Source organism: Uranotaenia lowii, chromosome 2 (genome assembly GCF_029784155.1).
Source record: "Uranotaenia lowii strain MFRU-FL chromosome 2, ASM2978415v1, whole genome shotgun sequence".
NCBI lineage: Eukaryota > Metazoa > Arthropoda > Insecta > Diptera > Culicidae > Uranotaenia > Uranotaenia lowii.
This window is the reverse complement of record NC_073692.1, coordinates 312,927,552-312,955,493: the sequence shown is the minus strand read 5'-3', so window position 1 is coordinate 312,955,493 and position 27,942 is coordinate 312,927,552. Positions and strand designations below refer to the sequence as shown.

At 34.6% G+C, this 27,942-nt stretch overlaps 1 protein-coding gene across 4 annotated transcripts in view; it reads left to right on the top strand.

Moving 5' to 3' along the window:
- Positions 1 to 6,286: 6,286 nt before the first annotated feature.
- The window catches only part of LOC129748643 (glycine receptor subunit alpha-4), a 216,195-nt gene continuing 194,539 nt past the window's right edge, over positions 6,287 to 27,942 (top strand). For 2 of the 4 annotated variants that reach the window (XM_055743311.1, XM_055743308.1), the window contains exon 1: positions 6,287 to 6,842. The gene's annotated coding sequence lies outside the window, so the exon portion shown is untranslated. The remainder of the gene's footprint in view (positions 6,843 to 27,942) is intronic. The other 2 variants (XM_055743309.1, XM_055743310.1) reach the window with 2 other exon arrangements.

The window sequence follows — 27,942 nt, the reverse complement described above, 5'->3', positions numbered from 1 at the left end:
AGGGCGTGATTTGTACACCAACGTGCTGAAAACTAGCAGCTTTCAATAAATTCGAAAAACGTTGCTACAAATTTTTGAAACACTACACAAAAAGTATGTCAACCGAAAGAAAAGATTCTAATGAATCTCAAGGTATATAAAAAGTGACCAATTAGAGTTCAAATTTTAGAGAAATCACGCTATCAAAATCCAGTAAACCCACCGATACGAGGAGGAGTTTGAAAAATGACAAAAAAGATGTGAGTTTCATTACAATATACTGAAGAACTGAGATTTTTGAGGAACCAACTATGTTCTACGAAAATAATAATATAATTAACGAAAAAAAAAACTAAAATTTGAACTTAGAGAATCGGTTCATTCATAAACGAGATAGAATGCAATGCAAAGCCAAACATTGATGACTTTTTTTAAGTAAGAATTTTTTCTACCGAAAGTTCCGGGTTTCGACCACCAAAAACTTATACATCCATGAATAGATTTATTCTTGACAATTTCAATACAATGAATTACAATTCATCGAAATCGGTCAATATTTGCAGCCAGGAGAGCATACGCAAACTCTCCTCGGGTCATATAGACCCGAACAGCCTAATTGAGGATTTTTTTGAGGGAGCACTTCAAGTGGTCACAGGAAGTTGCCGGGTACTACAGATTGTGCATTTCGTGATTCCCCAGAGAGGTTTTTAAAATCAAATTTTGGGGATTTTTTCTCGAAGAGTTGTGATGATTTGAATGTGCGCTTCGGGTCCTATTGACCCGAATGACTTTGGAAGGTTGAAAGAAAAAAAAAGTACCTAACTCTAATTTCTTCAAAAATGGGAAACTTAGCCTTTCTGAATCATTTCAGGCAAAATTAAAATTTTTGGTCTGTAAGTCCCCATACGTTTTGTTTTTTTTTTGAAGATTTGTAGGCCATTAATATAAATTTTTATCTGCCATATTAATATAAATTTTTATCTGTAGAATTATTACAGTGCAATGGAATAGTAATTTTTTTCTTTAAAAATATTTTTTTTTATTCAAGTTTTTGTTATTTTCAAACATTAAAAATTGACACAGTCTGGAAGAATAGTGATTTGGATCTTCTGAAAAACTTATTCCTATACGAAAATTTCATTTAAAATTTGTTATTTGGAAAATCCTTGTTATAGTTAGTTTTATCCAAATGTAACATGAATTTATAATCTTATGTGTATATCTTGGAAAACTAATTCTGGTTAAATGAAATTTTTAGATACATGAATAACAACAGTCCAACACCCTTTGATTGGTTTCCAATGAAATATTAGAAATCTTTTCTTTTTTGACCTTTTTTTTGAAATAATTCTACAATATTTGTAAACTCTGATGTGTACGAAAACGCACTTTAGAAAAAAAAATCAAATTTTATATGGTATTATTATTATTATTAGTTATTTATTTCAATTATGTTACGTAAGATACAATCTTATAATTTGTTACAAAGTGTTATTTATGTGATTTACTTGCCTAATACTTATTTTATCTCTAAACTTCGTAATGATAATGATAATGTCGTTTTTAACCCGTAAGCCCCGCCAATAAACCCTTTTTGAACTCTGACTTAGTTTTGATTAACTTGATATGGAATAACGTTCCAATTTACGATACCTCTCACGAAGAACGAATTACCATAATAAGCCGAGTTGTGCCGTGGAATAACAAGACAACCGGTTCGAGAGCTTCTTAATGGTACTAGAAGTGATCTTAAATACTCAGGTTTGCCTGTGTTCAGGATTCTGTGGATTACAGTCGCTGATCTGTAAGCATAAAAACTTTCGAATCGATAACCTATCAAAAAATTTTGAATGTGTGAGACGTGATAAAATCTTGATAAGTTAAAAACATACACGAATTTAGTGCTACACGGAGCCTGTTCATTGATCTTTCCGAAGCATTATGGTAAAGAAAATCTCCATAGATAAATAGAGGATAAACAAATGATTTAAATAGGCGCAGTTTTGTTGACGAGTCTAGATGCCTTGTTGTCAAGTTGAGCTTTTTAAGCGAACCGTATATTTTACCACACTGCGTAGCTATCTGACGACCCCAGGAGAAATTCTGATCAAAAATTATTCCCAAATTTTCAGCATATTCAACGTATGAAATTTTTTTTCCATCGAAGGTGAGAATGGAGGGCGTAATGGTGGTGGTCAATCTACTGATGAAGATAGCTTTGGTTTTTTCAGGATTGATAGGCAGCAGGTTATCAGTTGCCCATTCATGAATTTTGGCTAGATCATGATTCATGTTAGAGGCCAATTCCTGTAAGGAATATAACCCATCGGAGCATAAATATATCTGAACATCATCGGCAAATAAATGAATTGAACAGAAATCCAGAACTGAAGGAAGATCGTTAATAAACAAGGAAAACAAAATTGGACCTAAGATAGACCCTTGAGGAACACCAGAATCAATTGGGGAGAAGTCGGAAAACAAGCCGTTGTAGAAAATGGATTGTGAACGCCCTTGAAGGTATGAATTAATCATATCTGCGGCTGATTTGGAAAAGTTATACTTTAGTAACAGTTTTTGAACAAGTTTAGTATGTGCCACTCTATCGAAAGCTTTTGAAAAATCTAGCAGAAGAAGTAGTGCACTTCCTTTTTTATCTAAAGCGAGTGCTATATCATTGTGCACTTTCATCAAAGCAGTTTCAGTACTATGGCTAGGCCTGAAACCAGTTTGGAACTTGTTTAGAAAGTTATGATGGTTGATATGGTCACAGATTTGTTGTTTTATAAGCTTTTCAAACACTTTAGATAGCGAGCTCAGAATGCTAATTGGTCTTAGATTTGTTATGCCCGATGCATTAGATTTTTTCGGAATAGGTATTACTTTAACCTTCTTCCACGAAAGAGGGAATTTCGAGCTAAGAATAATAGAGTTAATAAGATGGGTAACCAAAGGTAATATGGAGTGCAGAAAAATCTTTATGAGTTTAATTGGTATATTGTCCATGCCCACAGCATTTGAATCAATTTCAGCAATGATGTAAAAAAAGAATTAATTTCAAATGCACTGCAACTGGAAATTAAAACAGATTTATGTGTGCTGGTTAATCCATTTTTTTCAAATTGTCCCAGAACTTTTTTGCAGGAATTGTCAAATTAAGAAAACGTTTTTCTTGGTTTAACTTAGCTTTTGAAATCAAAGACGTTGCTTTGTTTCTTAAAACTTTATAAATGTTTCGATCAGTTAAAGTGCGAGTTCGCTTCCATGTTCTGTATGCAATATCTCTATTTATAATAGCCATTTGAATGTCCTTGTTAAACCAGTTATTTTTACGGAATTTTCTAAATTTCAACGGAAAGTATAAATCATGAATTTCTGTTAGAAATCTATTCAGTATCTCGACAAGCATATCGGGATCGTTGATGCTATAGAAGGGGTCCCAATACACATTAGACAGATTAGAAAAAAGCTCATTCACATTAAAATGCTTGTAGTCGCGGTACCAGTAGCCTTGGTGTTCTTGATGTTTTCCGAAATTCAAAGATGCAAAGATCATATCATGATGGGAAACACCTGGTACAGAAACTTGACTAAAACGATTAATTTTATCAGGTCTATCCGTAAGGATTAAATCTAGTAACGAAGAGCCATTCCTATGGAAAAAGGTAGGTTCATAATTTAAGCAACTTAACGAAAGGCTAGAAATCGTTTCTTCAAATTTGGATATTCTGCGTGAATTTTTCATTAAATCTGTGTGGAAGTCTCCAATAAGGAAACTGTTATTGCAACTTAAGGAAAACTGCTGTACATGGTATTCCAAGGTTTCGGAGCAATCAACATCTGGAGGGTTATAATAGACTCCGAAGAAAAGTTTATCAGATCCTAATTGAAGTTTCATCAAGATAAATTCTGTGGGAAAACCGAAAGAGGGACTATTGCTGTTGCTCGACTTTTCTACAATATGAAAATTGAGTGATTTTTTTTATGTAAATGCATATTCCACCACCACGCCTATTCCGATCGTTTCGAACCAGATTAAAACCGTCTATACCGATATCTCTGGATTATGATATTTTTTTCATTTTGTTTACCTCAGATTATATTCAAACATATTCAGAACAGTTTTCAACAGAATTTAAAATATAAAATTTAGTTAAAAGTGAAAGTACATACTTGCACTGAAATTCATATATTTTCCTTTATATAACATCAATTTCATTTTTTTCTCATATTGAATTTAATTATCGGTTGAGAATTGAAGTACTGTTGATATTTAAATTAATGATGAAAACAATAATGTTTTTTTCAATAAATTTTCATCCAGTGTTGCCACAATCAAAAAATCTAAAGATAATGGATTCAAATGGATTCATACATGGATTCATATTATTCCAGATAATTCTAATAATTTCAGATAATCTGACCCTCTCGCACTGCTGACAGCATTTGCCAGCCGATTTTTAAATTTAGGATTAGAAGATATTTATTAGGCAATTTTATCTTTTTCAGTAGCTCTGTGACAAGTTTGAACAAAATTTGAAAGTTTTTTTATGCGATTATTGAGTTACCAGTACAATATAAATGAATTGAAAATAAAACTAAAGGAATTGGCTCCTCAGAAATTGTTAAACACTTAAAATATTTATATTTTTTAAAGATTACAAATAGAATATTTTGCAAAAAAAAAGTTTTGTATGGGGGGTCACCGACCAAATATTTTAATTTTTAGTGAAAATGAACCGGGAAAAGCGCTACTTTCCGCTCATGCAAAAATTAGTGTTAATGCATTTTTTTTTGAAGTCCTTCTACAAAACACACCGTGTGTCGCCTTAAATCGGAGTTCTACCATTTCTTTTGGAACGATGTTTACATTTAAAAGGTACATTTTGTGCGGGCATTGATTTTCTTTTTTGAAATCGGCACTGCAGTCTATTTTCGAAAAGATGATTATTTTATTTCTACAAGGTTGTACATATTTTGTTGAGTTAATGGATTTGAGCATAATCTGTTTTGTTCTACTTCCAATATAGTCATCTTTATGTGGCTTTTGTGATAACTAATGTCTGGCACTGTTGTAGATTTTCTTGTTTGAACTGTCGATTTTGTTTATTGGTATTTTTATAATGTAATGTTTAAACTCATCTTACCAACAATTAAAAATAATGATAAATTTAAAACTGTCTCACAGAACTTTTCAACGGTGATTTTGAAAAACTGAACCAACGGCTTTTTCAAAATAAAGTGCTGCTTGCGTCGAAATCTGAACAACATAAAACATGGTGAATTTTGTTTACGAACGGAATATAGTTTTACGTAACATGAATTTAGCAGGGTTGTATCAAAATCGTGCTTAGACATAATGGAACACCCTATAGAAGTACAGGGGAAAAACTCGACTCAAAATTCATCTTTTCTCTTGAGATCGTATAAATTTCGCTCGTATTTTGATGAAATTACAGGATGATCGAGGGAATAAAAAAACAGCTCAGGAAAACAACTAACCATGTCGGTCAAACGTCATAATGACTGCGTCAAAACAAACTGTTACTCCCGAAGTATCTTCTGTGATTATGTGATCTGCGTGATTATACAATCATAGGAAAAAATCAATTCTGAGGATCCATCTGAGAGAATCGCAATATTCGGATATTCATCTCTTCATACCTTAGGAAAATCCGTTGTTTTAACGAATCTCGGAGATTTCGAATTATTTTTACGAGCTGAATAATTGCAATCTTGAATCGCAACGATAAAAGGACAACAATCAAGCCTAGCTAAAACAAATCGTGATTGGCGTATCGCGCAAAAATATTCATACAAAATGTAGGTATACGAACAACTTTCTTGTCGCCCTAGAGTTCAGTTCCCTTCTGAAACCACACCGGAACCAAATAACATTTGCGGGTGACCGAGACGTTTTTCCCGCGCTTGTCGCCGAATTGCTGTCTACTGTTACGCGATGTGGTCGGTCGATCGAATCCGTTTGTCGACTTCCGTCCGTGTCGACTCTTTGCTTGCGTGTGTAGAAAGTTTGTCCCGCTTTCCACATGGGTCGGGTTTGTTGTTCTGAATTTCCCAAGTTTATATTGTGCGGAATTTCCCGCTTTTCATTTTGGGGTGGTTCAGCCACCCTCCTTGTCGGTGGAAAGCAAAACAAAAACCGGGGGGTTGCTCGAAAGCTACGCTTGCCGGGTGGGTTGTTGTTGTGGTTGCCCTGGCCCCTAGTCATCGTCATCAGCTGTTTGGCGTGTAAGCTTCCGACCGGGTGGAAATAGAGTAAAGCTTTCAGTTCGCGGTCAACCGTCCAGCCGATCAGAAGTGCGCGAAATAGGGAAAAACCAACAGAAACCGGGACAGTCACCAGAAAGTGAGGATTATTGTGGAATTGTGTGAAGTGTTTCTGGGGGAGGGACCATCTTACAAGTGCTCCTTAGTTGTTTCTTGGGTTGTTGGCGGGAGTTTTGCCGACGGGACGGGTTAAAACTTGTGTCAGTGTGTCTCCACGTGGTGCCTTAAATGGTTGCAGAGTGTCCCTCATCGGTCGACCGTTTTGGTTGCTGGTAAAAACGGATATCCTTTTCCTGGAGTGAGTGAACAGCTTTCAACTAGCTTTGTGTCGTCAATCCCTGTATCGTCATTCATTTTTCGCCGTTGATGGTCATCGTTGGTGCCGTCGGGTTTGAAGTTTTCTGCTGCTGCCGTCGGGTGAGTTTCGAGAAATTCGAAACCAATCAGTGATAAATAAATGGGTAGTTCGGAGAATTAACGGAAACGTGCAGCCCACGTGTGTGTTTTTTTCTGTTGCTGTGTGGGTATTCATTAGCGAGGGAGTGAGTTAAAGAAAAGCGAGGAGAAGCCTTGAGGTAGGCAAAGGGCAGAGCAATTGATTGATTAAAGATAAGGTGGAAATGCGTGAAAAGCGGAAGTGTGAAAAGCGGCTGTAAAAATCAATTTGTATGCCGGACGGATGTGGATTTACGATTCCGACTGAGCCGGCCAGATTGAAGCAGTCGTTTGATGACGACGATGATGATGATGGATTATGGCACGGAAGATTACACCCGAATGATGGTGGGAAGTGAAATGGATCTACGTATATGATTTTTTGGTGTTTTTGGCGACAGACTAATGGATAAGACGGAAGGGAATCACACGCAGTATGGAATCACAAGTATACATTATCTAGCCATCAAGTGCAAATGTGTTGAAGAAGTTCAATGTTTTTTTTTGGTTTCGTAAAAAAAGTAAAAGTTCCAAATTATGTAAAAAAGTTCTGATAAAATAGCAGTGGATTTCAAGGTTTAAAGAATTTAAAATGGACCGTAGGGTTGAATGTTCATTCCAAAGTTAATGTTTACAAATTCAGTTTCATTGTTTTCAATTGGGGTATTTCAGCAATTTTTTTAATAGCAAGAAGCAGATTGGTAAAAATTGAAGATAAATTCCAAATTTTATTTTAAAAATGATTTCCAACATAATGCAGTAACAATTTTAAGCAGGAGAGCTTGTAAAAACTTGAGATTCAAAATTCAGAATCTGATTTCAGATTCATAAATCTCAAGCTTTACTATTTTTGTTTTTAATATGGTGACAACTGGACCGCTTCCCTTATAAAAATTTCAAATTCTTAAATTTTTACGCCTCCCATAACTTTTTCGGTTGTTTTTGCTGTCAGAAATAGCAATAAAATTTTTGGGAAGCGATCCATCTAGTCCTGAATTAGGGCAACAAGTTTTGATTTTGTATGAAAATTTGTAAGGAAAACAAAAATTTTCTTTCAAAAATTGCTTTAGATATAAATACTGGATGTTCCAATAACTGTTACTTGATTCCTTGATGCCTTGCAGTACAATTCATGTGAACAAAGCACAAATCTTACTTGTATTCCAAAAAATCAATGTCATAAAATTTTTTTTCAAAATTATTTTTGCCTTTTCCATCATATCTTTTTTGCGAAAATTTAGCAACTCGCCATCTTTTGCATTTTTCAACAGCATATAATTTCAAATTTATATGCTCCAAAAGTTAGAACGGTACATGAACTAGAAGCATTTTCGGGGGACTAAAAAAAAAGGTGGTATTTTTTAAGTTAATGGAGACTTGATTCTTTACTAAAGGAGACTTGATCCTTAATTCGGGGTACGGAGACCCTTGACAACAATCTAGTAAAATCCGAAGAGAAAAGGTCCATTGAATATTTTTTGCCATATTAGTTCTCATTTCACAGTTTGTATCTAAGTATCAGACAAATAGAATTCTACTGCCCTAGAGTCATTGCATACTTTAAGGCGCAATTTTCTAGTTTTTAGTATTTTTAGTTTTTTTCAACAGATAATTAATGAATAAACATTATTTATTAGACGTATATTAGTAAGTTCATGATAAACAATGATACCATGATTCCATTCATAAGAATAATACATCTTTTTCGACTCTAGGGCTCAATTATACTCATAACATACATTTTAGAAAACTTCTTCTTTAAAAAAAAATTGAGAGTTTACTATTGCTTTAATAATATGGCATTATGAATTGAATTGAATATTGATATTGACTTGATATTGAATACGATTGACATAGCTTAGCTTAGCTTGATTGACTACTCACATCCACCTTTAGTCATTGAACTCGAAATGTTGCCTAAAACTTTGACTGAATTTGATTTGATTCTATTTTTTTTTCAAAAATCGATTTCATGAACATTAATACTGGAACATTTCGGATTCCATAACCGCAGGAGTGGCTAAGTAGAACGAATTCCACATCGCCAATGGTTGCTACTCCGTGATTGACCGAGGCCATCAATTTTGGTCAGAGGTCAAAAGAACGGTGTCTGGGATTGACAACACATTCACAATGAACAAAACTTATGCTCTCTCTTTTTTCATCAATAACGGCGCCGGCCACGCCCTAGTAGTCAATAGATAGAGAGGAAAATAAGAGAAAATGATGAAAGAAAATAAATTTATGCTTTAGGACCGAGGTCACCTCTGCATCCTAGCAAAATAATTTTAGTGTGGATTGTAATTTGAATCATCGACGTTTTTCGGCGGATTTTAGAATCAAAAACGTTATTACCAGTTGTCCAGACGTTTCGAGCTACTATGGCTTTCGCTCCTCTTCAGTGGACACTAAAATTATATTTTAAACAATGAATTTTTAACCTTAATTTACAATATTTAAAATCTTACAAACTACTGGCCTTCGTCTATACTAGTTTGATTCGGGACATTTTGTTTTGATTTTCGTTTACATTTGTATGTTAGTGTTTGTGACAATTTTTTGATTACAGAGTCGTAAGCTGTCTTAAAATTACAGGAGTCTATCTGCCTATTGACTACATTGTTGTCACCTCTAATCTTAATGTAAAAAGTTTCAGCTGTGATTCTTGCATTATAGCCTGTAACTTTTTCTAAAATGTTTGTATTGTCGAAGTCGAAAAGGTGACCAGTTTCCAAACTGTGTTGTGCTAGTCCAGTGCTTATTTGTTTTGTAGATACATTCGTTTTATGTTGTTTTAATCTTTTTTCCAAGAACTGACTAGTTTCACCTATGTATGATTTGTTACATTTACCACAATTGATTTCATACACGACGTTGGTATTTTTGTTTTTGGGGATTTTGTCCTTAGTTTTTGTTAGGATCAGATTTTTAATTTTATCTAAAGGCTGGAAGGCGACATTAATGTCAAATTGCCATAAGTACCTTGAAAGTTTCTCCCCCAATCCTGAACAATACGGAATAGTTACAAATTTGCTTGAATTTCTATTGGTTATACTTAAAGTGTTATAAATTTTATGTGTTCGTTCTTTGACAATACTCGTAACAAAATATTGTGGATAGTTGTTTAAGTTCAAAATGTTTCTAACTGTATTAAGTGTTTTTTCTCTATATTTTGCGTGTGATAATCTTGTTGCCCTGTCTACTAAAGCTATGACAGTATTCTTTTTGTGCGAATATGGACTTAACGAATTAAAGTCTAGGTAGCGGCCTTTTTCGTCTTTTGGGAACCATTCCGTTGTGATGCCATTTCCTTCCCGCCGCAAAATTGTATCGAGAAACTTGATTTCTCCATTCAATTCGCGCTCGATAGTGAACTGTAACCGTTGATGAAATCCATTGAAGGTGTCGACAGTTTCAGTCTGTTGATCACTTCTTGCAGCTACCAAGCAGTCATCAACGTATCGCTTGAAGAAAACCGGCGAGATCCCCTTCATTCGCAACTCATCTAACGCAGCCTGTTCGATCCGCTCGAGAGCTATAGAAGCCACCACCGGACTCAAAGGTGAACCCATCGGGACTCCAAATTTCTGAGCGTAGAATCTTCCGTTGAATTGAAAAAATGTAGATTTTAGCACTAAGTCCAAAAGTTGCAAAAAACTACTTTTTTCAATTTTCGTGTGTTGTTCGATTTCATCCCAACGTGATTCGATCGTTTCCATCGCAAAATCCACTGGTACGTTCGTAAAAAGTGAAACGACATCCAGTGAGAACAAAACCGTCTCTGGGGGGAGAACAATTTTTCTCATCTCGTCGACGAACTCGAAGCTGTTGTTGATGTGGCGATTTGTGTTCCCAGCGATTTTATTCAAAATACCGGTGATATATTTTGCTATTTTGTATACCTATCGTGGAGACTATCAGACGGAGTGGCCTGCCTTCCTTATGCGTTTTTGGGAGACCATAGGCTCGCGGAGGGTTACAATGATACACCTTTAATCGGTACATCGTGCGTTTGTCAATGTAATCCCGCTTGTGCCAATCAGTTATGACGGCGTTTATTTTTTTCAGAGTGGAAACTGTTGGATCTTTATCGAGGCTAACGTACGTTTCTTTGTCGTTTAAAAGTTTAGTGTGGATTGGGGAAAAGGGATATGATCAGGAGACACCTTTGACAAGTGTAAAGATCTTAGTTTTGAACCTGATTTCTGTTTTCCTATTGTATACTATCAGAATCTTAAAATTTTTGAAATATTAAAAACTATTTTTTAGATTCACATTGTAACGAAAAAAAAGGAAAGAGGAATATTTCAATCAATGACTGAATATCATGTTTTGAAAATAACAAAAAAAATGTTTTGAAAATAACTGCATCAATAAATATCTTTCATTTTAAATATATCAGTCCTACACTGTTTATAGTAAAGTGAATACTTATAGCTTTTCTCGAAATCAATTTTTTTGCCATTCAGCCTTATCCTGTCGGCACTTCAAAAGGCACAGTATAATATTCAAATTTTTACCTCGTATAACGAAATTTGAGAAATTTGTATAATTTACGAAATTTGATTAAGAATTCATCATTAATAACTTGTGATGAAAACTTGCCTACAGAAATGATCCTGTGAAGCACAGTCTTACATCGTCATAATTAATTAATTTATTATATCTCTATAGATTAAGAAAGCATAAAAGATTCTATTTCTTGAAAATTGAATCGAGATGCCGGTGGTAAAGGGAGCTAAACAAATGAATAAGACTTATAATTTTTTCAGATTAAATACAGTTTAGTTTAGTTCAAATATTTGAATTCTAATAAAAAAAAATAGACAGAATTTTTAAGCAAATAACAGAACGACTCTTTTTCCCTAAAAAATGTGCTTTATGTTCGCATCACTTTCCCATGAATTCGAATTAAGTTATTTCATAAACAAACATATTTCTGCATTTTAACATTATTTGATAAATTTTAATTTTTGGCTTTTTATGGTCTTGGATTTCAATCAAACAACTTTATATTCGAAATATGAAGTTGTTTGATTGAAATCCAAGACCATAAAAAGCCAAAAATTAAAATTTAAAAACATCTTCCCGGTCGAAAACATATACCATTATTTGATGAATTCATCATTTTACCGATTTGTTTTTCTCAGGAAAAAAGTTATTGCTCTAAGCAATCGGAGCAAAAGGTCTTCATTCAAGTTTTATGTTATCTTAAGGAGCATTGTGGCTCTAAATAAATCTAATTATATTTGGCCAGTTCCAGAAATATAATGAAAATATACGATACTTATCTTTTGGTTGAGTCTGAAGATTTTCTCGAATTTGAATCGCCGTTGAACTGCTGGAAATTGCAGTAAGTACCTAATCTATGTTGATGTTGAAGATGCCGATACTGGTTACAATTTCATTATGTGAAATAAATTCTTCTTGATTTCACTATGTTTTTTACATTTTTTTTTCATGTGAGAAATGTTTTAAAGTGATACAAAAAGATCTTCAAATCACATTTTATTAAAAATTTCAAACAAAGTTCAATAACTCGAAATTGTTTTTCCAATTTTTTGAGATAACAGCATTGTTGTTTTGTTCTGTTTGGCACATTTTACTAGAACACTTGTTATTTGTAAGAGATTCCTGTTTCGATATATAGCGAAAGAATTAAGTATCCCCAGAGATCAAGTATCCAAAGTCTGTCAATTTTGTATACTTTTTAATGGATTCGGATTTAGTAAGCCCAAATAATAACCTTTCTAATGTTGTGCAAATTATTTTTGAATAATGAAAAATAAAAATCGGTTCTCCAGTTGAGGGATACTTGGAATGGGTCAATAACTCATTCATTCATTGAAAATTCACACTAACCGAAATTTTAGCTTTTACATATAAATTTTGTAAACAATATAAGAGAGAGAGGGGTAACGTGAGCCATGTGTGTTGAGATAAAAATCTCAATCCAACTGTCATCGCCGCCGCTTTGCGTAAACATATTTTTCTGTATGTTGTGGACTTAAATACGCATCATAGGCTTCTTTTATTTATGAAGCTTAAAACAATTTAAAAAATTTACTTACATTATTAAACAAGCACCCGCTAATTTCATCGATGGGGACCCCAAAGTACATAACAAAAATATGTTCATACGCTTATTATCTTAGCTTCGTCCTGTTCTTTCACGTGGAAAAGGAATTTTTGATGAAACATCAATCTTATATATAAAAATGGAGGCGTTTTCTTTGTAACAACATCACGTATGAATGGTCGGTCGGAATGAAGTGAAATTTGGTATCCGAGGGTTTTTTGGGTCAGAGATTGTTTGTATAATAGTTTCAAGAATCTCACTTTTTATGGAAGGTGGTCCCAATACAAATTCAACTTTATTTGTTACGATTTCCATAAGAATCGATTCGCGAGCACGAAGTTAAGGACGTGTAGATGAAATCAAACATTTATTACGATTACATAAGAAGGTAAAACGAAGTTTACCGGAATACCCTTTTCCTATCTGTAAAGTTTTCTTATGCAAAATGAAGAGTTATGAAAAATATTTTGTCCATCCTATATAAGTTACTTTGCCGAAACAACTCTTTCTTTAAGTTTATCATCTGACATGACATAAAAAAAAATAACGAAATGAATTATGAAATTACATTTTTGGGTCAACTCATAAACTTTGCATGTTATTTTGTCGATTTGGATTTGGTGGCTCACGATTCTCCACCATTTTTCAAAATCAAAAATATATTGCTTTTTTGAAACACTCAGAACTTTGGGAAAACAACTATCTTTTATAACAAAGAAGTCGTTCAAGTCGTTCAAGCTATCGGATGCTTCGAAAAAAAGGCGCTCATAAAAACAATAAAAAAGGATTGAGAACATACCTGAAAAACCATTTTGGCTATCATACGGCATCACCTGAAGCAGCTGGGGCCCCGGAGTTATGCGGAAAGGTTGGATCGGTAATCGTTGATACCATTTAAGGTATTTATGCCCACTTTACTTCCAAATAAATCCAAAAACTTACACCGCGCAGTTTTGTCTTGTCGTCCATTGTTTTCGCCACCTCAACAACAACAATCATCAAGTGAGACGTGAACAGGCTATCTCACGACCGTCGCGACGCCTTACGTCAGTGTTGATTTGAGTTTCCAGTGTTGCCAAATTTCCAATTATATAAAGTTTTTGCACGATGATGATTGATGATGATGATGATAATGCCATCATCTGCTACATATGCGGCACTACTGAAAAAGATCCGCACCGCATAATTGAATGTGTTTCATGCAATCGCTCAGTACACTTTAGATGCAAACACATTCGTGGAAATGCTATCGCACGAGCCAGAAAAAAGCCCTTTTTCTGCTCGACTGAGTGTTTTGAACGAAATCCACTTTCAAAGCCGGAAGAAAGAGGCGATCAAAACCAGATGATAGAGGAGTTACGTGCTATTGCTCAATCGGTTCGGGAGTCTAGACAGGAATCGGCAGGAATACGTATCGCACTCGAACAATCTAAACAGCAAATTGCGGAACTATTAGAGACCAATAAGCACATCGAAGCTTCTCAAGAATTTTTGGCAGAGAAATTCGATTTGCTTAACAAAGGTTTCGAAGATCTTAAGCTCGAATTAGTTGCTTTAAGATCCGAGAACCAGGAGCTGCGAATGGAGATTGTGTCGTGTAAGGAACAGAACAGTAACTTATCAGACCGTATCGATGTTCTTGAGTTGGAGCTTGACAGAATAAATCGCAAGGAGCTCTCCCGCAATGCGATTGTACTTGGTTTACCGATCATGGAGAAGGAGAATCCACGCGCTCTGATCCTTCAAGTGGCAGAAACCGTTGGCTGTAAAATCGAAGAAAACGGCATTGTCAGTGCTCGACGTCTAGTGGGAAACAAAACAACCAATAACACCCCACCGATATTGGTTACATTTGATTCGGAAGACACTAAAAACCATCTTTTTGAAAAAAAGCGTACCCATGGTGTTCTGAAAACCTCTACAATTGGCAATTCGTTCATTAACTCTTTGCAATCCGTCACCATGCGCGACGAAATGACAGCGTTCGGAAAAGATCTGCTAAAGGAAGCCAGGAAAATGCAGGATGAGATGGGAGTGAAATACGTTTGGCCAGGACGTGATGGAAAAATTCTTATCAGAAGAGCTGATGGCGCCAGAGTGGAAACAATCGGTTCGAAGCAGGAATTGCAGAAAATTGTGGAATCCAAAAAGCGAATTCTTAATTTTGATACTTCCTCATTCACAATGTCATCCCCAAAGCGTATACACTTACAAAAATAGTTCCTGAGCTGTCCCTCGAAGCTTATGATTAACTAAATATGAATTTTACAACAATCAATAATTATTATAATACTATAGATGAATTAAATAAAAGCCAAAAAACAAATCAAAACAGTCGTTCTAATTTAAAAATTCTTCAATTCAATGTACGAGGAATCAACAACCCAGAAAAATTAGATGACATAAAAATTATTCTGAAGCACCTTACTGAAGAAATTCATGTGATCGTTCTTGGTGAAACGTGGCTGAAACAAGATCGTACTCAACAAGCTAGGTTACCAGGTTTCAAAGCATTCTTTTCATGTCGGGACGACACCTCGGGAGGAGGTTTAGCCGTCTACGTGAAAAATGGTATGGATTGTGAAGAACTTGGTAATCATCATTATGGTGGCTACCATCATATTCACGTGCGTATAAGATCTGCAGGAGAGGAAATAAACGTTCACGCTATCTATAGACCACCTTCAACCAATACAACTTGTTTTTTCGCTGATTTGGAGTCGATTATATCATCTTATAGCACGACTTCTTCTTGCATTATCGTAGGTGACATGAACGTTCCAACAAATCAAACATCTAATCCTGAAACAGTTGAATATTTGGAACTTCTAAATTGTTACAACTTCCAAGTAACCAATACACATGTAACAAGACCCGCTAGCGCTAATATACTTGATCATGTTATCTGTTCTGAGAAGATTTATTCTAAGATAACAAATGATACAGTTTACTCGGATTTAAGCGACCATTGCATAATAATATCTTCGATTGGTCTACGCAAAAACGTGTTTACCCGCAAACTTCTCAAAGTCGTCGTTAACAATACTTTGATTAGTGAGAAGTTCGCTGCAAACGTTTACAATATGCAAGCTGATTCAGCCGAAGAACTTCTTAAAAAAGTATTACAAACATACCAAAAGCTTAAGGCCGAGTATTCCAAAACTGTCGAAGTAAAGGCCAAAGTTAAAGGATTATGTCCTTGGATGAACGTTGACGTTTGGAAATGGATAAAAATCAAAGATTCTCTCCTAACAAGATCAAAAAGAAATCCATCAGACATAAACACTCGAAACCTATTGAAGCACGCGTCGATGAAACTGCAACAGTGCAAACAAGACGCGAAACAAGCATATTACAGCAATTTGTTCAGAAACGGTAACTGCAGGAGTACGTGGAAATATTTGAATTCCATATCTGGTTACCAATTTGATGAGCATGAAACACCAAAACTAATTATCAATGGAAACCTTACAAGCAATGCGGAGATAGTTGCAGACACGTTCAACTGCTTCTTTAGCAACATAGGGCCCCAGCTTGCATCTACTATAAACAGCCAGAGAAATGCCAACCGATTTGGAACTCTAATTAACCTACGAAATTCTATTTTCCTGGAACCAGCAACCGAGCAAGAGGTGATTTTGAAAATCAAAGACCTCGATAACAATAAAAGTATAGGTCCTGATGGAATACCTGCGCACTTCATCAAACAGCATCATCGGTTCTTCTCGAAACTGTTACGTGATGTATTCAACGAAAGCCTTGTCACCGGAAAATATCCTGATTGCTTGAAGATAGCAAAGGTTGTTCCAATCTATAAAGCTGGATCAAGAGTCGACGTAAACAACTATCGGCCGATATCAGTACTTTCTTCTCTCAGCAAAATCCTAGAACAAATGATGGCTACTAGAATTACAAAATTTTTCCAAAAACATAACATCCTCTATAACTGCCAATACGGATTCCGTGCCGGCTCTAGTACAACAACAGCAACTTATGAGCTATTTGATGATGTCTACAAAGCTCTCGATAAAAATAAAATGGCTGGACTTCTCTTCTTAGATCTGAAAAAGGCATTCGACACTATAGACCATAAAATCTTACTCGAAAAACTAGCATATTACGGCATACGAGGCAATGCTCTGGAGTTAATTAGAAGCTACCTTACTGGCAGATGTCAATTTGTTTCCATAAATGGAGTACGTAGCAATAATCGTCCGTTAAAAGTGGGGGTACCACAAGGAAGCAATCTTGGGCCGCTTCTATTCCTGATATATGTGAATGATCTGCCAAATCTGAATTTGAACGGAAAGCCACGTCTTTTTGCTGATGACACATCTCTATTCTACACTGGAAACGATTCTACCGCAATAGTCGAAAGCATGTGCGCTGACATGGAAGTTCTAAGAAGATACTTCGATGAAAATCTACTATCATTGAATCTTACAAAATCCAAATACATGATTTTATCCACACCCAGGAGATCAGAGCAAGTACATGGGGATCTGATAGTAGATTCAATACCAATCGAAAAGGTTTACCACTACACATACCTCGGTCTGGATATTGATTGCAAGCTTAAGTGGGACTACCACATAAAGAAACTTCAAAAACAAGTTAGCGCAACATGCGGCTTACTTTGGAAGATGAAAAACATTGTTCCTACAAAACAGTTATCGTTGATGTACCAGGCGCTCGTACAATCAAAGCTACAGTACCTTATCTTCATCTGGGGAGCTGCAGCAAATACCCACTTAAAAAAAATTGCAAGCTGCTCAAAACCGTTGCCTCAAAGCCGTCTACAATCGCCACAGAATGTACCCTACAAAAAATTTGTATTCCGAAGCTGTTAATTCAACATTACCTATCCAGGCTCTAAGAGAGTTCCAAGCGATGACAATAATCCATTCTCATCTGAATGATCAACTGACACATCACAACGTAGTACACGAGCAACCCAACCACGCATACATGCTGCGAAATTCAGCCACCCTATCAATAAGCCGACCAAACAGCGAAATGTCACGGAAAGCATTTCCTTATTACAGCAAATATTTGTACAATCTTCTCCCTTCAACACTCCGGGAAGAAAGAAACCCAAAAAAATTCAAAACCATGCTTAAACGACATATCCGGAATAAAGTCGAATCTTACTTTGACTAACACATACTGATATGTTAGAACACCCGATGGCTCGTAACTGAGTCATAATCAATAGCGCTTCCTTAACAGAGATTTATCTCGCTGGAAGCTAAGTCGATTATAACCTCCCCACCATTCGACTAGTTCGCCAATCTAAAACGGTCAATCACATCCGACTAATACCAACAATTTCATTTCAATTATCTCATTTCTGCCATGTACCGCCGCCTCCAACCGCCACCACCAGCTGCCACCACCAACCGCCGCCTCCCAACACAGCCGCCACCACCACCATCCTGAACGTTCAACGACATTGAGTGATTCAAAATTAAGTGTGTGTGATATATGAAATGAATGAACATAATTGTAAACAAATCGAAAAAATCAAAAAACAAAAATAAAGAATGATGAGGAGGTTTTGCGCCCACTGGAGAAGGACCCCGACTGAAGTTCCACTCCCGCGGGCTTTTCCCTGCTCACAAAAAAAAAAAAAAAAAAGAAGTTATGGAGCATAGAAAAAAGTGGCCCATGATTCCCCACTCTCCCATATATTTTACTGGACAAAATTTTTAAAATTCGTATCCATAAATTTCGTTATGTCTCAAAAATTAAAGGACTTGATAAAAACAACCACTATCAATTTAATCATGCACTTAGTATTTAGTCTGCTAGCAACTGAACGCCTTAAAATCAGCTATGGAAAATGTAAAAAAATCATGTCAACCCAATAGTTCTATTAGGATTGAGAAAAACAGTTATTGAGTGCTTTGAAACAGTGATCACGTTTACTGTTCAGTCGAATATTCGACAGACTAATAAAAAAAAATTAAGTTAAAAAAAACTAATAAAATGCGTCTTCTTCAACGTACTCATTATCTTACTCATAAAGTTTCTTGAATGTTAACCGAACTAAAGCGTCATTGTTATGTTTAAATAAATCCCAAGCAACCAAAAGTTTAATATCTACTTGAAAATGTGCTTCCAATGTTCGAAATTCGCTGAAAAAAGGTTCCAGAGGACCTTCAATAGCTTTCTGACTATTAAAGTTACAAAAGGGACCTTGAATAGCCTTCTATTAACCTAAAAGTTACGAAAAGGATCTTAAACAGACTTCTAAAAACTTAACATATCTCGCACGAAATGTAACCTGTACATAACGCTCATTAGACCGGGTGTACTCTACAGATTCTCAATAAAACTAATCGGAAATTATGTTCCAATATTTTGCTTCTAAATTTATGCACCGGAATCTTTTCGGTTATCTAACAGTATGGGAACAGTATGGGACAACACAGGATAACGATAACTCCAACGTACATGCTAAATTTCTTGAATCTTTTCCTCGGATTACCCATGTTTTTCTTAATTTTCGCTTAAATTTGTATGGTGGCCCCCTTTCTAGGAGGAGGAGGGGCTTCAAACTTCGTAGGAACAATGCTCGTCTTCAAAATCTTCTCCAAGCCGATTTTCACGTCGATCTGTTCAGTAGTTTCCGCGTCCATTGAGGTCATTTTTTTTGTTTATCCATTAAGGACATACAGACATATCAAGCATTTTATATATTAGAAGATACATACATATGGCTTGTATGTCACGACGCAAATTATTATTCTGTGGGTGATAAAACTAAAGAGGACGAGATAGATATACAAGTCATCGATGGACACAAGACAACAGTTGGCTCTAAGTGAAGTCGAGAAAAACCTTTGGATGTAGAGTGGCTCAAAAAAAAAAATTAAAATCAACCAAAGTGATCTTAAATTTGGCCCTCAAGGTAGTATTTCTGTTGAATTAATTCAATTATTTCAATTAATAATTATTAGGATTATGGCCGCAGGAACGGGGGGGGGGGAGGGTGGTGGTTTGGGGGTTAAACCCCCCTCCTCCCCCCACGAGATCCAAAAAAGCAAACGAGGTTTTCTACTCTACACTCAAAATTTTAAATAAGGAACCAAATAATGATAATAGAGTAAGGTTAATTTAAAGTAACAATCTATATTAAAAACTCTTGTGCCAAAACCTCAAAAATCCATTCCTAGTCCAAAATTCTGCTACACTTTTTCAAAATTTTCTCACTTGTTCATCGAAATACAGGTCTGAATATTAAATTTTGAATTAAAATCGACCCATTTCCATAATCATAATTTAATTCCTATTTTCGTATTTCGGATTCTGTATCCAGTTCAGGATTCTTGATTTTTCGTTCAAATAATCATAAGTAATTAGGAATGAAAAGCTGCTGGAAATCCTGGTTCAAATTTGGTTTTTCACTTCACATCAAATTTAAATCATGTTTTTCGAGATAATATGGATTTTCAATATTTTGATAATAGTTTTCCGAATATGAAAAAAGGCATATGTGAATTCATATTTTAATTCTGATTCACAATAAAGATTAAAAATAAATAATTCAAATAGTGAATTTAGAGTAAACCTAAACTACAGAATTCAAATAGTAGATAAATGAATGAGAGCTAAAAAACTTGGATCATAAAATTCTGATCTTGAATAAAATTAGGAAATCATATTTTTTGTACGTTTCAGAAATCGTATGGAAACTCGGATACAGATTCAAAGCGCAATTTTTGAATTCAGGTTCAGAATTCAGATTCAAAATTCACAACATGGTTTAACTAGTAAATCAATTGTACAATTAACATAAATTGTTGAGGAATTCAAGAGGTCATGAACTTATCATATTGCGGACCAAATACGAGATATTTCGTTTTTTTTTCCAACAGTGTGCTACACTTCGAAATATTACTTGAATGGACTGAATTTGAGTGTTAAACTTTTTTCGACAAAATTGATCAAATAATTTGCCGCTAAATTTTGTAAAATTTAGTCAAGGGGTTTCTGAGTTATAAAATACCGAATTTCGATGTTTCTGGCCATAGATTTCATCATTAATGTGTTAAGATTGTCAATTCAGTTTCCAGATTTCAATTTTTTAAACAATTAATTGAAAATCACAAATTAAAAGAAGATTTAGAGTTCTTTATTTTATACGAAAACTTCAAATTTTATTTAAAAAAAAATCATCCACAGGATTTACATTAAGGAATTGATTTTTTATGTAAAATATTTGCTGTTAGAGAAACATCTTCACCTGAAAAATTTACACAAAATTCTATGATTTCTAAGTTTTTTGTTCAACATTATTAACACATGAGGAGCACCAAAATTCGGCATTTTATGTTTTAGAAATCAGTAAACAAAATTCGGCTATTTTAATACAGATATTTGAGCAACGGGAAGTGTTGTGTTAAATTTTGTAGAATGAGGTTTCATTATCAGATTCATAACGTTTGAATTATGCTTTCTAATGGAGCACACTAGCGGCAAGCGAAAAACGAGATATCTCGTTTTTGGTCCACAATGTGTTAATATTGCAGTTTATTGAAGGCAAATTTCATACTAAAATCATTAATTTGGTTCAAATTTGCATCAAGAAAACTTGATCTGATGATTTTTTATTTTTATCAAAGGTTGAAATATTTGAATTTGCAAAATAGTTTGGAAGATTGTGCTTGTTTGATTTGAGTATAGATTAAGTTTCATTTTTTAAGAAAAAGAAAACTCTGCTAAGAACGCTTATCTTATGCCCAAATCAACAAAGTTTGATCTACCAGACTCTTAAGCAAATTCAAAGATTTTAACCATCGATGAAAGCGAATTTAGCTCACCTTTTAGGTTAAGGACCAGTTTTCTAAAATTACGATTTAATATGAAACCTTTCAATGTCAAAGTACTCAAAAATGAATAATCATATATGTATTTTCAAACATAATTAGTTTATTTTTTTTGTATCCGTGAATTGTTGAGCAAAAAATCATAGGTAAAAATCAGTCACCCATCCCCCCCGATTGGAATGTAAAACAGTAAAACGCCTTCCGAGTTAATCTTGTTGGCAATATGTTTTTGATAACTGAAAAGTTGAAGATGAAGACTCCAACGAAATGCTTAAATGTGACTTGCATCGCAAAATTTAATGATATTATTTTTATATAAAGTTGAGATCAAAGAAAACGCAGGCATCTCATTTGCGCGTCTCAACTATGCGTTTTAAACCTATAGAGTCTACGAGACAAATGACCAACATGACAATGGCTATAAAATTAGTTCTTTTTGAAAAATTGATTAATTCATCTAGCAGTGAGTTAGAAAAACTATATTTTTTATATCCATTTTACAGCTACATATATTGTCTGAGAAAAGTTCTTAGCTTGTACCAATCCTAGCAACTTTGTCAAAAACTTTAATATCTATACACTGAGGTTTTTTTTACGCGGTATTTTGTCCCGCGTAAAAAAAAACCGCGTAAAAAAACCGCGTTAATTCGAAAATCCGCGTAAAAAAAACTGCGTTAATTGGAAAATCCGCGTAAAAAAAAACCGCGTTAATTCAAAAATCCGCGTAAAAAAAACCTCGTTAATTCGAAAATCCACGTAAAAAATCCATTTTAATTAAAAAATTCAAACAAAACAGCACGTTACTAAAAAAACGCGTAAGAACCATGATTATTTAAAAATTTGCGTACAATGATAGTTTATTTTTAAGATAAAAAACAAAATCAATTAGATTAATAGAATAGTAGAATATAGTGAGGCTTATTTGACAGTGTGGAATTCAGATCGTCTCATGTCTCATGTCTCATGTTCCATGTCTCAGGTCTTAGGTTTCATGTCTCAGGTCTCATGTTCCATGTCTCAGGTCTCAGGTTTCATGTCTCAGGTCTCATGTCTCATGTCTCAGGTCTCAGGTCTCATGTCTCAGGTCACATGTCTCATGTCTCAGGTCTCATGTCTCAGCTCTCATGTCTCAGGTCTCATGTCTTAGGTCTTATGTCTCATGTCTCAGGTCTCATGTCTCAGGTCTCAAGTCTCAGGTCTCATGTCTCATGTCTCGTGTCTCAGATCTCGAGTCTCATATTTCAGGTCTCAAATCTCAGGTCTCATGTCTCAGGTCTCAAGTCTCAGGTCTCAGGTCACAGATCTCATGTATCACGTTCTTAGTCTCAGATTTTCCCAACTACAAAAAGATTCTAAGTGTTTTCCTTTGAAAAAGTCTTAGAATATTTTCTCTGAAAAACCGCGTTAATTCGAAAATCCGCGTAAAAAAAACCACGTTAATTCGAAAATCCGCGTAAAAAAACCGCGTTAATTCGAAAATTCGCCTTAAAAAAAACCGTGTAAAAAAAACCGCGTAAAAAAAAACCTCAGTGTATCAATAAACGTTTTAACGTAATGACAATTTTCAAAAAAATATAATTAATTTGCAGTTTTTTTAACATAACGTTTTTGCGAGTGATTTCTAATAAAAATATTTTTCACAATTTTGTTGAATAGACTGTAAATTTTTTTCTTAAATTCTAACGAGATCCCTCGAAAATACTTAATAAAAATAGTCATTTTTAACTGGTTATATCTCCTGAGTTCGAACGAGTTCGGTTACATACTTTGAATTTCCGCTATAAGAAAAGTATACCCTTTTAAACAATATACATCTTGTGAGCCAAAGTGAGATAAAATTGAAGTTTTTATACTAATTTGAAACAATCTATCATCAATAGCAATTTCTGTGAAAAAAAATAGTTTTTCTTGCAATTCAAATAGATTTTGATCTAAAATCTGGTTTTCTGGTTGGTTTTGTAGTAACTTTGGTCGGTAATTTCAACCAGATGTTTTAATTGCGGATGACTTTCTAAAAATAATTTTGGATCTTCCTTTACATAGCTGATTTTTGAAGGGATTTTTGTTAATGTTTCCGTTACAGAAAGTCTTTAAACATCTTACATTTGACACATTATTTATTAAACAAGTGCTTTTTCAGTTTAATGGATTGAGCACATTTTCAAATTTCGATCGCTTGCATGTATCTATTGCTTGAACCTTTGATATAGTTCTTCTGAAGAGAGTTGAAAGGTTGTCCAAATAATGTGTGAAAGTGTTCCAATGAAAGTAGGTTGAAAGTGAAATATTCAAATTACAACAGAGTTCTACGTTACCTACTTTAAAGATAAAAATTTAGGAAAAAATATATATGACATAATGTGGACATAATAAGAGTTTATGATAATAGCAAAATTAGATTGATCAACAAACTATCTTTCAGGGAAAGTCGATAAATACGAAAAAAAAATCAAAAGAAATAAGTCTGTCGCTGTATAGGGGAACATGCCCTATTATGCGCCACCTAAGCGAATCGCTGATTTTCTATGTATTCCACATACAAATTGTGTTAAAAAAGGGTGTAATCGTTGAAGAAAGGTGTTTTCTACAAATTCCTATGATTTTTCATTACTCAAATTGCTATAGTTTCTTCAAAAACATGATTTTTAAAAATCATATTCAAAGCCACAGAACAAAACTGTGTTGCGAATATGCGCCGCTGTGTATTCAATACGCGCCTAGCAGCCGAACACACCCGAAAGCAGCCGAAGACCGAAAACACACCAATACTTACAGACACTTTGACTGAAAAGAAAATCAAAATGGACTAATAGAAATTTTACAAAAAATGAAAAATAGATTTTTTGGGCTGAATTAACGCTCAAAATATGGTTTTAGACTTTTTGTCAATTTTCAATGAACTACGATTGGCGCGTTATAAAGAGCGCATGGGCCGTGATAGAACATACCCATGAAAAGCATACCTTAGCGAGTTCAGTATGATTTTTTAGCATGAAATCATAATTTAGATTCTCCTCTATCGATGTGTCAGAAAATATTGTCTTATTCGTTTTTCTCTGCTTGGTGACACCTTATTGAAAGTGTTTTAAAATTTAGATCGAAATGAAGAAAAACCTAAATTGTGAAATTATCACGACACAGGGGCATTTTAAGGAAAAAATCATACTTGCCATGACCAATCACAGCATTTAAAACAAATTGGTAATATTTTGCAGGCTTAAAATGTTACAGATTCTTCAAAACAAGAGTGGCGCGTATTAGCCACATGGGGCGTTATATGAACTTTTCCCCTACTGGATTTGAAGACCGTGATACGTCGAATTTCGAATGCCCAGAGTGGCTTTTGTTAATGAGAAATTCCAATCTTTTTGCGATTTTATCATTATTTCCTCTTTCCCGGTCTTCAATTGGATGTTCCGCTCTCAATAAAACATTTATTAGATATTTTTAATGGCGAGAGAGTCATTATCAAAAATAACCTCGCTCAACCGGGGGATCAACCCTCTCCTTTGAACCCCGCATCTATCGGTTCATTCCCCGAAGGACGCACGTTTCCACTGAAAATCCAAAAATAACCATCTTAAACGAAGTCCACCAAATCCGGACAGCAAGAGCTCAGTGCAAATCGAAATGCCACGGCCACTACTCACATTGGAGTTGTTTTGGATGGGTTGGCATGTTCCGTTCCATGGATGGCGTCTGGTAAATAGAATTAATATTTGATCATATCAATTCCCGGCTGTTGTTGTTTTTGTTGATGTTTTGCCGCCATGCACTACTATTGGCTTCTAGGTTGATGTTGTCCAGCGAAATGTGGGGAATCTTGGCCTGCCGTCCCAAACTAAACCGGGTGACGGTGTTTTGTTTTCGGTCCATTTTTTCCGCTCCTCTTGTTGCTCGTCAGTTTCAAATCCAATGAGTGGCGTGCGGTCATCATCCCATCCCCCCGTGGGGAACCATTTTCGATCATTACGTAAAAGCATCGAAGAGAGAGAGGGGTGAAATGGAGCCGATTTCGATGCATTATGTGAATCCGGAAGCATAAACACATCCCTAACATACACACCTGACCCGTCGTCTTTATTGATTTGATAGATTATCCAATGGACAAATGTGGTGTTCCATTTTCTAGAATGTTGTTGTTTTGATTGCGAAATATCCAGGATGATTTTATACTAAAAATGGATGATGGAAGCGAAAAAACCCCGTGAGATTTGTTTAAAGTGAAATAGTTAAACGTTAAACCATCACCCGAGTTCGTCAGTGCTTCCATCGCCTACTACACAGACTTTAATCACAAGTTCACTGGTGTTGGCAAAAAGTGGTAGAAATTTTGACATTTTGAAAATTTGACCATGCAAAAATGTTTTCAAGATCTTGGGAACTTGTATTTTTTTACAACACTGTTTCTATTTCAGCCGTATGTGATAGAAATATTGCTATTTTTGCATCACAGCATGCGAAAATACAACACGTGTTGTAAAAAAACTAGAAGGCCACAGATCTTGAAAATGTTTTTGCACGGCAAAATTTTCAAAATGTGCCGTAAGTGTCAAAATTTCTACCACTTTTTCCCAACACCAGTGAACCTGCTCTAAAAACAATTTCACAAGATGATAATGGCATTTGACAAACCAATAAGTTCGAGAGAAAAACAAAGTTATACCTACACGGTGTGTTTATAGGAGCTGTTTAAAAGAAGAAAAAACACAGTAACTCTATTTTTTTCAGAAATGAAGAATTTAGCTTTTTCTGAGTCATTTTCAGGCAAAACTAAAATAATTGGTCGGTGAGTCCCCATACGCAGGTTTTTTTTTGAAGATTTGTAAATTTTTAGCTGAACAATTGTTCCAGTGCAATGGAATAGCAATGCTGTTCCTTAAAATTTTTTTTTAAATTTATTTTATTAAATTTTTGCCATTTTGAACTACAAAAAAATGTCAATGCCTGGAAGATTAGTACAAAACTAATGCTCTCCCTTTTGAAAAATGATCAATAACGGCGCCGGCCAAGTCCTAGTAGTTAATGGGGATAAAAGGAAGGAAAGTTAGTAAGTCCAAAAAATTATTTAAAATAGTCAGAAACAGAGCTAAGTTAGTATCACCCGCTATGGAAACCTTCTGCGTCTGCGAATCTATATTTAAGTATCTCAGTAAATGAAAGGTATAGACCAAGATCCATTTTGGTGAATGGCTTTTCTCTAGAACTCCTATACTTCTAGACATTACTTTTGGAATCTCCTATTTTGACATCTACGAGACATTGCATTATTTACTATTTAAACAAAATATGTAGATGCTTTATTTATCCATTTGATATTGATCTAGCTGGATTCTCTTTCTGTTATTTCAGTTTAATCAACAAATCTACGATACATCTCGTGCTCAAACTAAAGACATAATATCCTAAAAGAATTCATTTCAGTTGATTTGCTCGAACGATTTAGATTAAGAACAAAATCTTGTGAACTGAATCTAGAGTCACAACTCAAAATATTCTCACGATACATTATTTGATTTAATTCAATTTCAAACTTGAGGGAAAATATTTTTTAAGAATCATCCTTTGATTTTGATTGATTTTCTCAGTGGCAAATAAGTTATTTATTCTTATTTTTTTATTTGGTTTATAGTTCTCAACTGTAAGCTGTTATATTAACACTTGAAACTGATTTATTCATTCAATTTTAATCGACATGGTAAGGAAAAATTATAATCCCTGGTAGATATATATATTTTTTGTTTTTAAATAGATAACGATTGATTCGATGAACTAAGACTTTCTATAGCATTTCATAGCAGAACTCAATTTTTAAGAAGCTATAAATGTTTTAATTGATGTGGTATTAAATAAAAAAAAACCGTATTATTTCTTGACTTTGAGTAAGAAAATGATCTTTTTTTTAATGTTTTTTTGGTTTATTCTCTAAAATTACTGTTGAGTGATGTGATAATTTAAACCGTATTATTTCTTGACTTTGAGTAAGAAAATGATCTTTTTTTTAAATGTTTTTTTGGTTTATTCTCTAAAATTACTGTTGAGTGATGTGATAATTTGGAGTAGTTCTTTTTTATGGTTCAGTAATCATAATATGAATTTTGCTAAAAATTTCAACAATTATGGTTTAGCTTAGCTTAGTTGACTACTCATATCCACCTAAAATCATTGAACTTGAAGAGCATAGATATGATCATTCATTTAACACTTCAGATAACATATTTGATTAAACTTTGTTCAACTTACGCACTTCAAATTCCACAATCGCTGGCGTGGCTAAACAGAACAAGTTCTACCTCGCCAATGGTTGCACTCCGTGATTGATCGAGGCCA